At 44.6% G+C, this 8,665-nt stretch overlaps 1 long non-coding RNA gene across 1 annotated transcript; it reads right to left on the reverse strand.

The window, feature by feature from the left end:
- Positions 1 to 1,482: 1,482 nt before the first annotated feature.
- LOC143841744 (uncharacterized) lies at positions 1,483 to 8,102 on the reverse strand. The gene is made up of 2 exons (XR_013232775.1): positions 8,044 to 8,102; positions 1,483 to 1,779 (listed from the first exon to the last, which is right to left on the reverse strand). It is a non-coding gene; the product is annotated as an uncharacterized LOC143841744 (long non-coding RNA).
- Positions 8,103 to 8,665: the final 563 nt, after the last annotated feature.

Raw genomic sequence — 8,665 nt, forward strand, 5'->3', positions numbered from 1 at the left:
TGGAGGTAGGGTGGCCAGATCCAGATTGGGAAACTCCTGAAGATTTAGGGGTGGTTCCTTGGGAGGATACGATACAGTGCCATAGAAGCTACCCCCCCCCCCAGCACCCATTTTCTCCAGGGGAACTGATCTCTCTAGTTTGGAAATAGGAGGATCCCCAGGTCCCACCTGGAAGTTGGCATCCCTATGTGTATTGAGTAATTCCACACATACTACTGCAGAATGTGTGCTTTGAACCTCACATTGATCCAAGGACTGGTCCCTGGTTTCATTTGTAAAATGAATGCATGTTGGCTGTTTCTTACAAACTGATATACAAATGTGCATGCACAATGTACGTGATCATGGTCACATGGATTATGGTTGGGGTCCTGAGAGACCTAAAAAATACACTGGCCTCATTGCCATAATTTGAGAGTGGACTGTTCTAAAGATTACACCCCTCCCCCAATCAAAACCTGAATAAGTTGGCTATAGAGGTAGAATGGTTTCATTGTATTTATATTTGATATTATAATTTTGATTGTTTTATTAACCTACCCTGAGTGTAGGAAAATGGTGATTTTTAGAGCAAGCCACCACCATCTTGTCTTCACCCTGGCCCTACCTCGTTCAAAGTATAGATAGTTGCGTCAACTCTGGGAAAATAGAAAATTCAGGAATTTGTAGGGTATCCTTCTTTGAGAAGCGCCTGTCAGCCAAACCTTCTGTTTCTAGAACTACAACAACGTTACGCTATGATTGTTGCTCATTCAGAATACTGAGGAGGAACTGAAAACACAAGCTTACATTTTAAGAAGTGAATGCAAAAATATGAGAATCTGCATTCAGGAACACATGACCTCCTTTGATTTATCAGCACGAGGTTAAGTTAATCCTTACCTGCAGTCTATATAGCCGCAAATTCACCATGTCTGGGAAAGTTTGAAATATTCCTCTTTACACCCGTGTGTAATCAAAACACAAGTGAGTGCTGGTCACATGGCAGGATGGCTGCTGCTCAGGGACTGATAAATCTGTAAATATTTTCTTTGTTTAAAAGAAATACCCACTCTAGCCTTCCCCACTGGGACTGTAGGAACTGACAGGTGGGAGGGCTGAAAGATCAGAAAACAATAGAGTTCGCTTCGGAAGGCCTTTTGGTTCCTGACCCTGCCGTGAGATGGGTGGAAAATGCACTCATCAACATCCTGGGAAATTAAACACCTCTTTCTCGCAGGCCTTTCATACTGTATTAGCTTTCTTTCATGTGATTCACTTAGCTAGGATGGGGCTGGCTTTGAAACAGATCTCCCCCCCCCCACACACACACACACTGTATTTACTCCTTCATGCACCTTTTCCTCATAGCTAGATGAAAAGAATACTCCTGGATACAGCTGCTCAGATACAGGGATAGCTAGATAACCTCGAAAGAGACATTCTAAAACATTATATCTTTGCACAATTATTTATTTATTTATTTATTTATTTATTTATTTATTTATTTATTTAGATTTCTATACCGTCCATTTCTTTGCAGCTCTGGGCGGTTTACACTGAACATTATATAACTTACATGGAACGTTATACAGACTATAGCATCAAAACAACTTTCAATAAAGCATCAAAAGATTACAAAACTACATTTATAATATAAATAACAATTAACAGTAACATTGGGAGGTTAATTCTTTCAGTCATGGGGGGGCATCTGGGGGGGGACCAGCAGGTGTTCTGAGTCGGTCGGCCTCAAGCGAATGCCTGGCGGAAGAGCTCCCTCTTGCAGGCCCTGCGGAACTGTGGAAGTTCGGGCAGTTGTATTATTTCCTGTTTTTGTATTGTATTGCAGTGATTGTAGATTAAGCTCCATCTTCCTGAAGTTCAACTGAAACTTCAGGTGTATTATTAATTGCCATGGCGGAGTAGGGATTTGACCCTCTCATTCTTAAACCTCACTCTCTGCTGTAGTTTCTTCACATCAGCCAAGAGCTCTCAGGAACCTGGGCTATAAATGAAATCAATCCATGCCATGGCAAAAATATATCAGTCATCATGAATGAGATGTAAGAAGGACTGAAACTTGTAGAAATCACAGTGTTTATTCTGTTTGCTCTACCTCCTACTTCTGAATTTTCCAGTGACAAGATGAAGAGATCGTGTGCATGCTCAACAGAAATATCTTCACTGGGTTTATATCAAATGTGCTGTCTGAACCCCAGCATTAAAATGATTTTGAGAGCTAGTGGTAGTGGGGAACAATGAAGCCTTGATGGAACCCATCAAGGGCAATGGGCTGAAGAAGAAGAATTCTTCCATGCATTGGAGAAAGGGGAAGAAGGCAAAATCATGGTGCCATCCTAATGAGAGTTACATCCTTCTAAGTCCATTGAAGTCAAGAAGAAGAGTTGTTTATACCCTGCTTTTCACTACCTGGAGGAATCACAAAGTAGTTTACAACTGCCTTCCCTTCCTCTCCCCACAACAGACATCCTCTGAGGTAGGTGAGGCTGAAGGAGCTCTAAGACAACACCTTTGCAAGAACAGCATTAAGAAAATTCTGCTTAGTCCAGCTGGCTGCATGTGGAAGAGCAGGGAATCAAACCCAGTTCTACAGATTAGAGGTTGACACTTTTAACCACTAGGCCACGCTGGCTCTCAACTGGCTTAAGATGCTGTAACTTTGGTTAGGATGGTGCAGTAAGTTTCTTGGTTGCATTACCCCACGTTTTTAATTTTGGACAAAACATAATGATCGATTGTTTCTCAGTCTTCAAAGAAACATGCATTATGGAACAAAGAAAATATCCCTGAGGAAACCAAGCAATTCTGTAAACATTAACTTTGCACCAAGTAAGCAAGAGTAAGCAAGCCCAATTTTCGCTTAGTTGTTCTTGCCAGACTCCTCCCCCTCTCCATGTTCCATTCTATTGGTTTTTGTCCGGTCAAACTTATTATGATTCAACCGAAATAAAAATACTTCAAAGCAAAGTGAAGTTAATTAAGCTGCCAACTAACAGGAGACAAATGCATTGCTAACATTCCTTCCTTAACTAGATGAAGGGCTTTGCTTGTGTATTTCTTGTCTATGGGGCACACTACCCATTGCTTTCTGGGTATGGCAGAAAATGACTAGGGGAAAGGTAATAATATTTTAAGTAAAATAAAAGTGCAACCTGTTGTATAGTGGGTTTGATAGGGAATAAGCGAGGCGCAGTCATGCATTACAGCTCTTTATCATTTCGTATAGTGATTCCATGTTGAAAGTAACCACATTGACTGGGAACTTGCCTGGAGGCTTCCAATATATACACATGGCAGAGGTGGACACGCGCTTGATTTAAACTCATTGGACCCCATGGTTGGGAACCTGGCAGCTCATTGGCTGTCCACGGCCCAAGTTCATTGGGTCCTGTGGTTGGGATCTGGTAGTTCATTGGCTGTCCTTCAGGGCTGCTTGGATCCTGCTCCAGACACCAAGCTCAGCCCTCTGTTGCCTTACAGACACAACACAACCCACTGCATCACTCCAGTGTGATTCATTAAGTAACTAAATGTTATAACAAACAGAGGCTCCTAGCAAAGATAGAAGTCCAGCTGCTATCTTCTTTTTGACTTCTGTAAATGTAGCTAGGCCCACATCTGGATATCATTATCATCTTATATTCCAGGGCTGGCCAAACCGTGGCTCTCCAGATGCCCATGGACTCCAGGTAATATAAGCGCCTGACAGCATGCCATATTCTAATAGCAAAGTCTGAAATTGTAGATTGGGGCCACACTGACCAAACCGCTTCATCTACATGTCTACCATTGCCCCCCCCCCAAGGGACCACTTGCATTGTTTGTGCAATCAGGACAGGCCCCCTCCTAAGAGTTTACAGCAATTGTATGAACATTATGGACTGACAAAGGACAAATTACCCTGGTCCCTTTGTACAAAGCACTACTTCTGGGAACTAGTAATAGGGCTATGCAGGATGTATATGTCTACACATTCAATATATTAAATACTGAGTGTTTCTACACTTTGGGCCACTATTGAATGTCTCCTTTGATCCATTCCTGAGACACAGCTGGGACCAGTATCTCTATGGTACTTCTGGTGCTCCTCTTTGAGGATACACTCTGGGATGGGTCACCTGAACTATATATGCAATAGTGTGAAATGGCAACCGAGGATCTCTAGCCTCCACATGTATCAAAGACTTCAGCAGCCAGCATGGTGTAGTGGTTAAAGCATATATCTAGGATCTGGGAGACCCAGGTTTGAATCCCCACTAGGGGATAGATGTTTCAGGATGATCTCAGCCTGACCTACCCTATAGGATTGTTGCGGGGATAAACTGAGGAGGAGGAGATGAAAACAATGTTGTAAGCTACTTTGGATCCCTATTGGGAGGAAAACGGGGTATGCATGTATCGATAAATAACCATTTCAGAGATCTCAGTGGGTTGCTGTGCGAAGATCTGCATACAGGAATACTTTCTGGTAAGCATTCTTAGGATACAAACTAAAGCATCTCTATACTGATTTGGTTTCAAGAGCTAGTCTCTCTTCCTGTGGTACCCTGGGAATTGTAGTTCTGTTCTGTAAAGAGGGCTAGTAGTTTCTTAATCTACACTTCTCAGGATTTCTTTTTAAAGCCATAATACTTAAAGTGGCATACTTTTGATAGACTTATATTGTGCAGATAAGGTCCGTGACTTTGGAAGGCTTTGTCTAGAGTTCCAGCCACATTTTTTTGCAGCTTGACCTGACCTTGAAATTTTCATAAATGTCAGACTTCCTGGATAAATGACACACACACACAACATCAAGTAAGGGATAGAAATGCAAGTTTCCAGTGCTCATGCGTGTCCTAATCACCTGAAATGGGTCACACATTGTGACACTTTTACCTCTTTATATTCCTTCTAGGCAATTAGTTTCACATTCTTTCATGTAGTTTCTGGAATATAACCCCCCTTCCCCGCTCTTTCTCTAGAAATGTTAATTGTTAACTATTTAGTTTTACATTCCTGTCATTTGGCATCAGTGGTTGAGTTCATGGGCTTCCAGTCAGATAAACTGGAGACAAATGACAGGAAGAAATAGGATTGTGTATCTTTGGAATCAAAACCTAGTGATGTAGGGCCTTGCTGTTTTCCATCGTGTTTTAACATTTGTCTGTAAGAAAATTGTAAGATGGGGTTTAAAGTCAGGGAGAGGCACCTCTTCTGGTCAAGTCGGACAATTATTTTAGTTTCTAGTTGTTTCAGAAGGAAGCCAAGTAAGAGCTGGAGCAAAGGGGGGTTAACCAAATCACTGCCCTCTTCTATAACCTTTTTGGATAGGAACATAAGCATTATCCTGGATGCAGACAAGGTATGGCCTGCTGCCTCTCTGGGGGACCATCCCCCAGCTGGGAGATCATGGGTCAGGCAACGCTAGATGGAGGCTGGTGGCTATGCAGGTGGGACGGGCACTGGACTGGAGGCAAGGCCCGTGGAACAGGTGTGGCTGGACACACACATTACTGAGTGTGGATGGAGGGAAATAAAAGGATTTGCGCCTGGGGCTTGGGGGGAGGCGCTGGGAGATTAGAGGAACTAATTACCAAGGTAATTGTTGGCAGAGTTTAAATATGCAAAGGAGGTATTAAGCACTGGTCGCTTAAAGAATAAATAGCTTTATTGAGAGGAGAAAAAGGGAGGAGAGAGATAGTCCTAACTGACTCACTGTTGTCAAGGGAATCATGGAGGAAGTGTGCTGAAAGGAGCAGGAAGTCTCCAAATGAGCCAATCAGGACACAGGAGGAGATTATTTGAAAAAGAAACCCCCTGCAGGATATTCTTCATATCTTGTTGAATCAGGCACACTACAGATCTTGCAGATTGCAATAGTAATGACTCTTGGTTGGACCCAGGGTAGGCCTTAAAAGAGGTGGCATGCAGGAGCCGAGGAGAGCTGGCGGAGGAAGAGTTTACAGACAGATGCATGATGGGTTGAGAGGAGGGGGTTGAGATGGTGACTGAATGGGGAAGTGAGATTCTCTTTCCAGCGGCTGCTTTTTTCCAAACTGAAGCTCTTCTGTTGCCTCTGTGGTTGCCCCTGAGCCTGCCACACCCAGCTGGTGGGACTGTAGAGGTATAGGCCTGGGCTAGGCAAACACTTCTGAGCCCATTGTAAGGGCAGATAGTTGACATTCCCTAAGGGAGTGGCAGGATGCTCCCCTTTGCACTTATGGCTGTTTCTGAAAATAACACTCCTGTCTTTTCAAATGATATTCCATTTCAGCAAGCAAAGCAAGTCAGTGCATGAAAGGCTGGGACTCTCACGATGCTACCAAGAGTGTTTTATTACTACCTAGTTGCTGACATTGAGAGAAGGTGGCACACCTGCAGCATCTGACAATAGATAGACAACAAAATGTTATTTGCTTTACTTCTTACTCACCCCTTAAGGCAGGGGTAGTCAAACTGCGTCCCTCCACATGTCCATGGACTACAATTCCCATGAGCCCCTGCCATCATTCCATGGACATCTGGAGGGCCGCAGTTTGACTACCCCTGCCTTAAAACAAAGGGGGATAACAACACAAAATCAGGGCATTTCTGCACCCGTTAAAATGTAGTGTAAAGTTTGCCAAAAGAAGTTGCTATATTTCGGCCCCTCCGTATGACATCACCAAAATCTAGAGTCTGGGCGGTAACCAGCTCACTACATCCTCCACTGATCCTCCAAGGTCACTCCACAGGCTTCATGTGGAGGAGTGGGGAATCAAATTTAGTTTTCCAGATGAGCATTTTCCAGATGAGAGCCAGTTTGGTGTAGTGGTTAGGAGTGCGGACTTGTAATCTGGCATGCCAGGTTCGATTCTGCGCTCCCCCACATGCAACCAGCTGGGTGACCTTGGGCTCGCCACGGCACTGATAAAACTGTTCTGACCGGGCAGTGATATCAGTGCTCTCTCAGCCTCACCCACCCCACAGGGTGTCTGTTGTGGGGGGAGGAATGGGAAGGCGACTGTAAGCCGCTTTGAGCCTCCTTCGGGTAGGGAAAAGCGGCATATAAGAACCAACTCTTCTTCTTCTTCTTCTTCTTCTTCTTAATTCTTGCTACTTCATCCTGGAGATCTCTAGGCCCCACCCAAAGGATTGCAAATCTAAACCAAGTAGTCTCACAGGAGAAGTGCTCCATAATGTGGGGGCCACTGCAAGGAAGGTCCTGCTTCTGACAGAAGATAATTTACCTTCCATAACCGATGGGAATGAGAGTTAGGGTTGCTAGCCTCCAGGTGGTGGCTGAAGATCTCTTGGAATTGCAATTGGTCTCCTGACAACAGAAATCATTTTTCCTGGAGAAACTGGTCTCAGGTTCTCCCCTCCCCCAAATCTCCTGGAATTTTCCAACCTAGAATTGGCAACTCTACATTCTGAGTTCATGACCATGCAGGCTCACTCTGGAACCCAGCCTTGCAGAACTGCAAAAAGAGAGCTACATAATAAGAAGGCAGAGGGAGTCAAGCTTTCAGTCTTTGTCTGTAAGAAAATTGTAAGGTTTCAGGAGTGTTGCAGATTGTCAACGATGTTGTGCATAATGGCAAAACTGTAGCGATTTCAATTTGTAACCATTGTGCTATTTTGGACGAGTGCAGAATGGCCCTGAAAATCCACCTGCCCGAATCAAGTGCCCCTGACCCTCTGGCCAGGATTCCTGGCATCACAGCTTCTGATCTGGGAACGGCTCAGCACACAAGGCAGTTCTATCAAGCAGAGCTTTGCAGCCATCCAGAGCTTTTGCCTTCTCCAGAGTTCAGGATAAGAATCCCATATGTCGGGGAAGTGAAATTTCCTGCATTGCCTTTTCTGTTATCTACAGGCAAAGAAAGACCCCAGTGACAACCGCCTTCCTAACTGCTGTGACCTCCGCAATGTGAAACGAATCGGCCCCAGGAAGAAAAAAAACTGGCAAGGAAACAGCCCATTGTCAGGGCATAGAGGGGGTCTGGTACAACCAACCGTTTTCTAGGCTTGGAAATATGATAACCTGCCAAAATCCTCCGCCCACAGTTTACCTACCTTTCCTGTGATTTTTCCTATGCTCCCCCCAGAGGAATACAAGTTTGAAACAGCGAACGCCTTTGCAGCATGTGGCGCCTTTATCCTGTTTCCAAACGTTTCCCCTTCGACCTCACTATTTGCATTTGCTACAGGATCTTCTGGTCGAGCCGGTTGCCTATTTACATCTTGCATCTAAAAGGACCGTCTCGTCCTTATTCCCCCGCCAAGATTTTTATTTGACTCGATGTCTCAGCAAAAGCTGGCCTTGCAGCAGGAGCAACCAGCTTTGGCGTATTAAAGCCGAAAGTTCCTCTTTCTTTTTAAAAAAAATTGTAAAATGAACCTGTTACACTGAACGGTGGCCAAGATGGTCTCCCTGCTCTGGCCGGCTTGCAAGCCAGGCGGTTGATTGGCCTCGTGGCCAAGAGCTATTCTGAGCGCTCCTCCAACAAAGCCTTCATGATATATGGCCACCACAGTTATCTCCTCCACAGCTGTAACAGCACATTCTGGGCCGTTCGGCAGCCAAGCTGGCTTTGTTACTGTATTAAGTGAGGTGTGAGTGCGTGGAATGCTGCAGCAAGCAAGAAGCCATCGTGGGTGGCAGCTGCCTCCTCATAGTCCTTGAAAGGGGAGCCAG

The sequence above is a fragment of the Paroedura picta genome, chromosome 7 (assembly GCF_049243985.1).
Source record: "Paroedura picta isolate Pp20150507F chromosome 7, Ppicta_v3.0, whole genome shotgun sequence".
Taxonomy (NCBI): Eukaryota; Metazoa; Chordata; class Lepidosauria; order Squamata; family Gekkonidae; genus Paroedura; species Paroedura picta.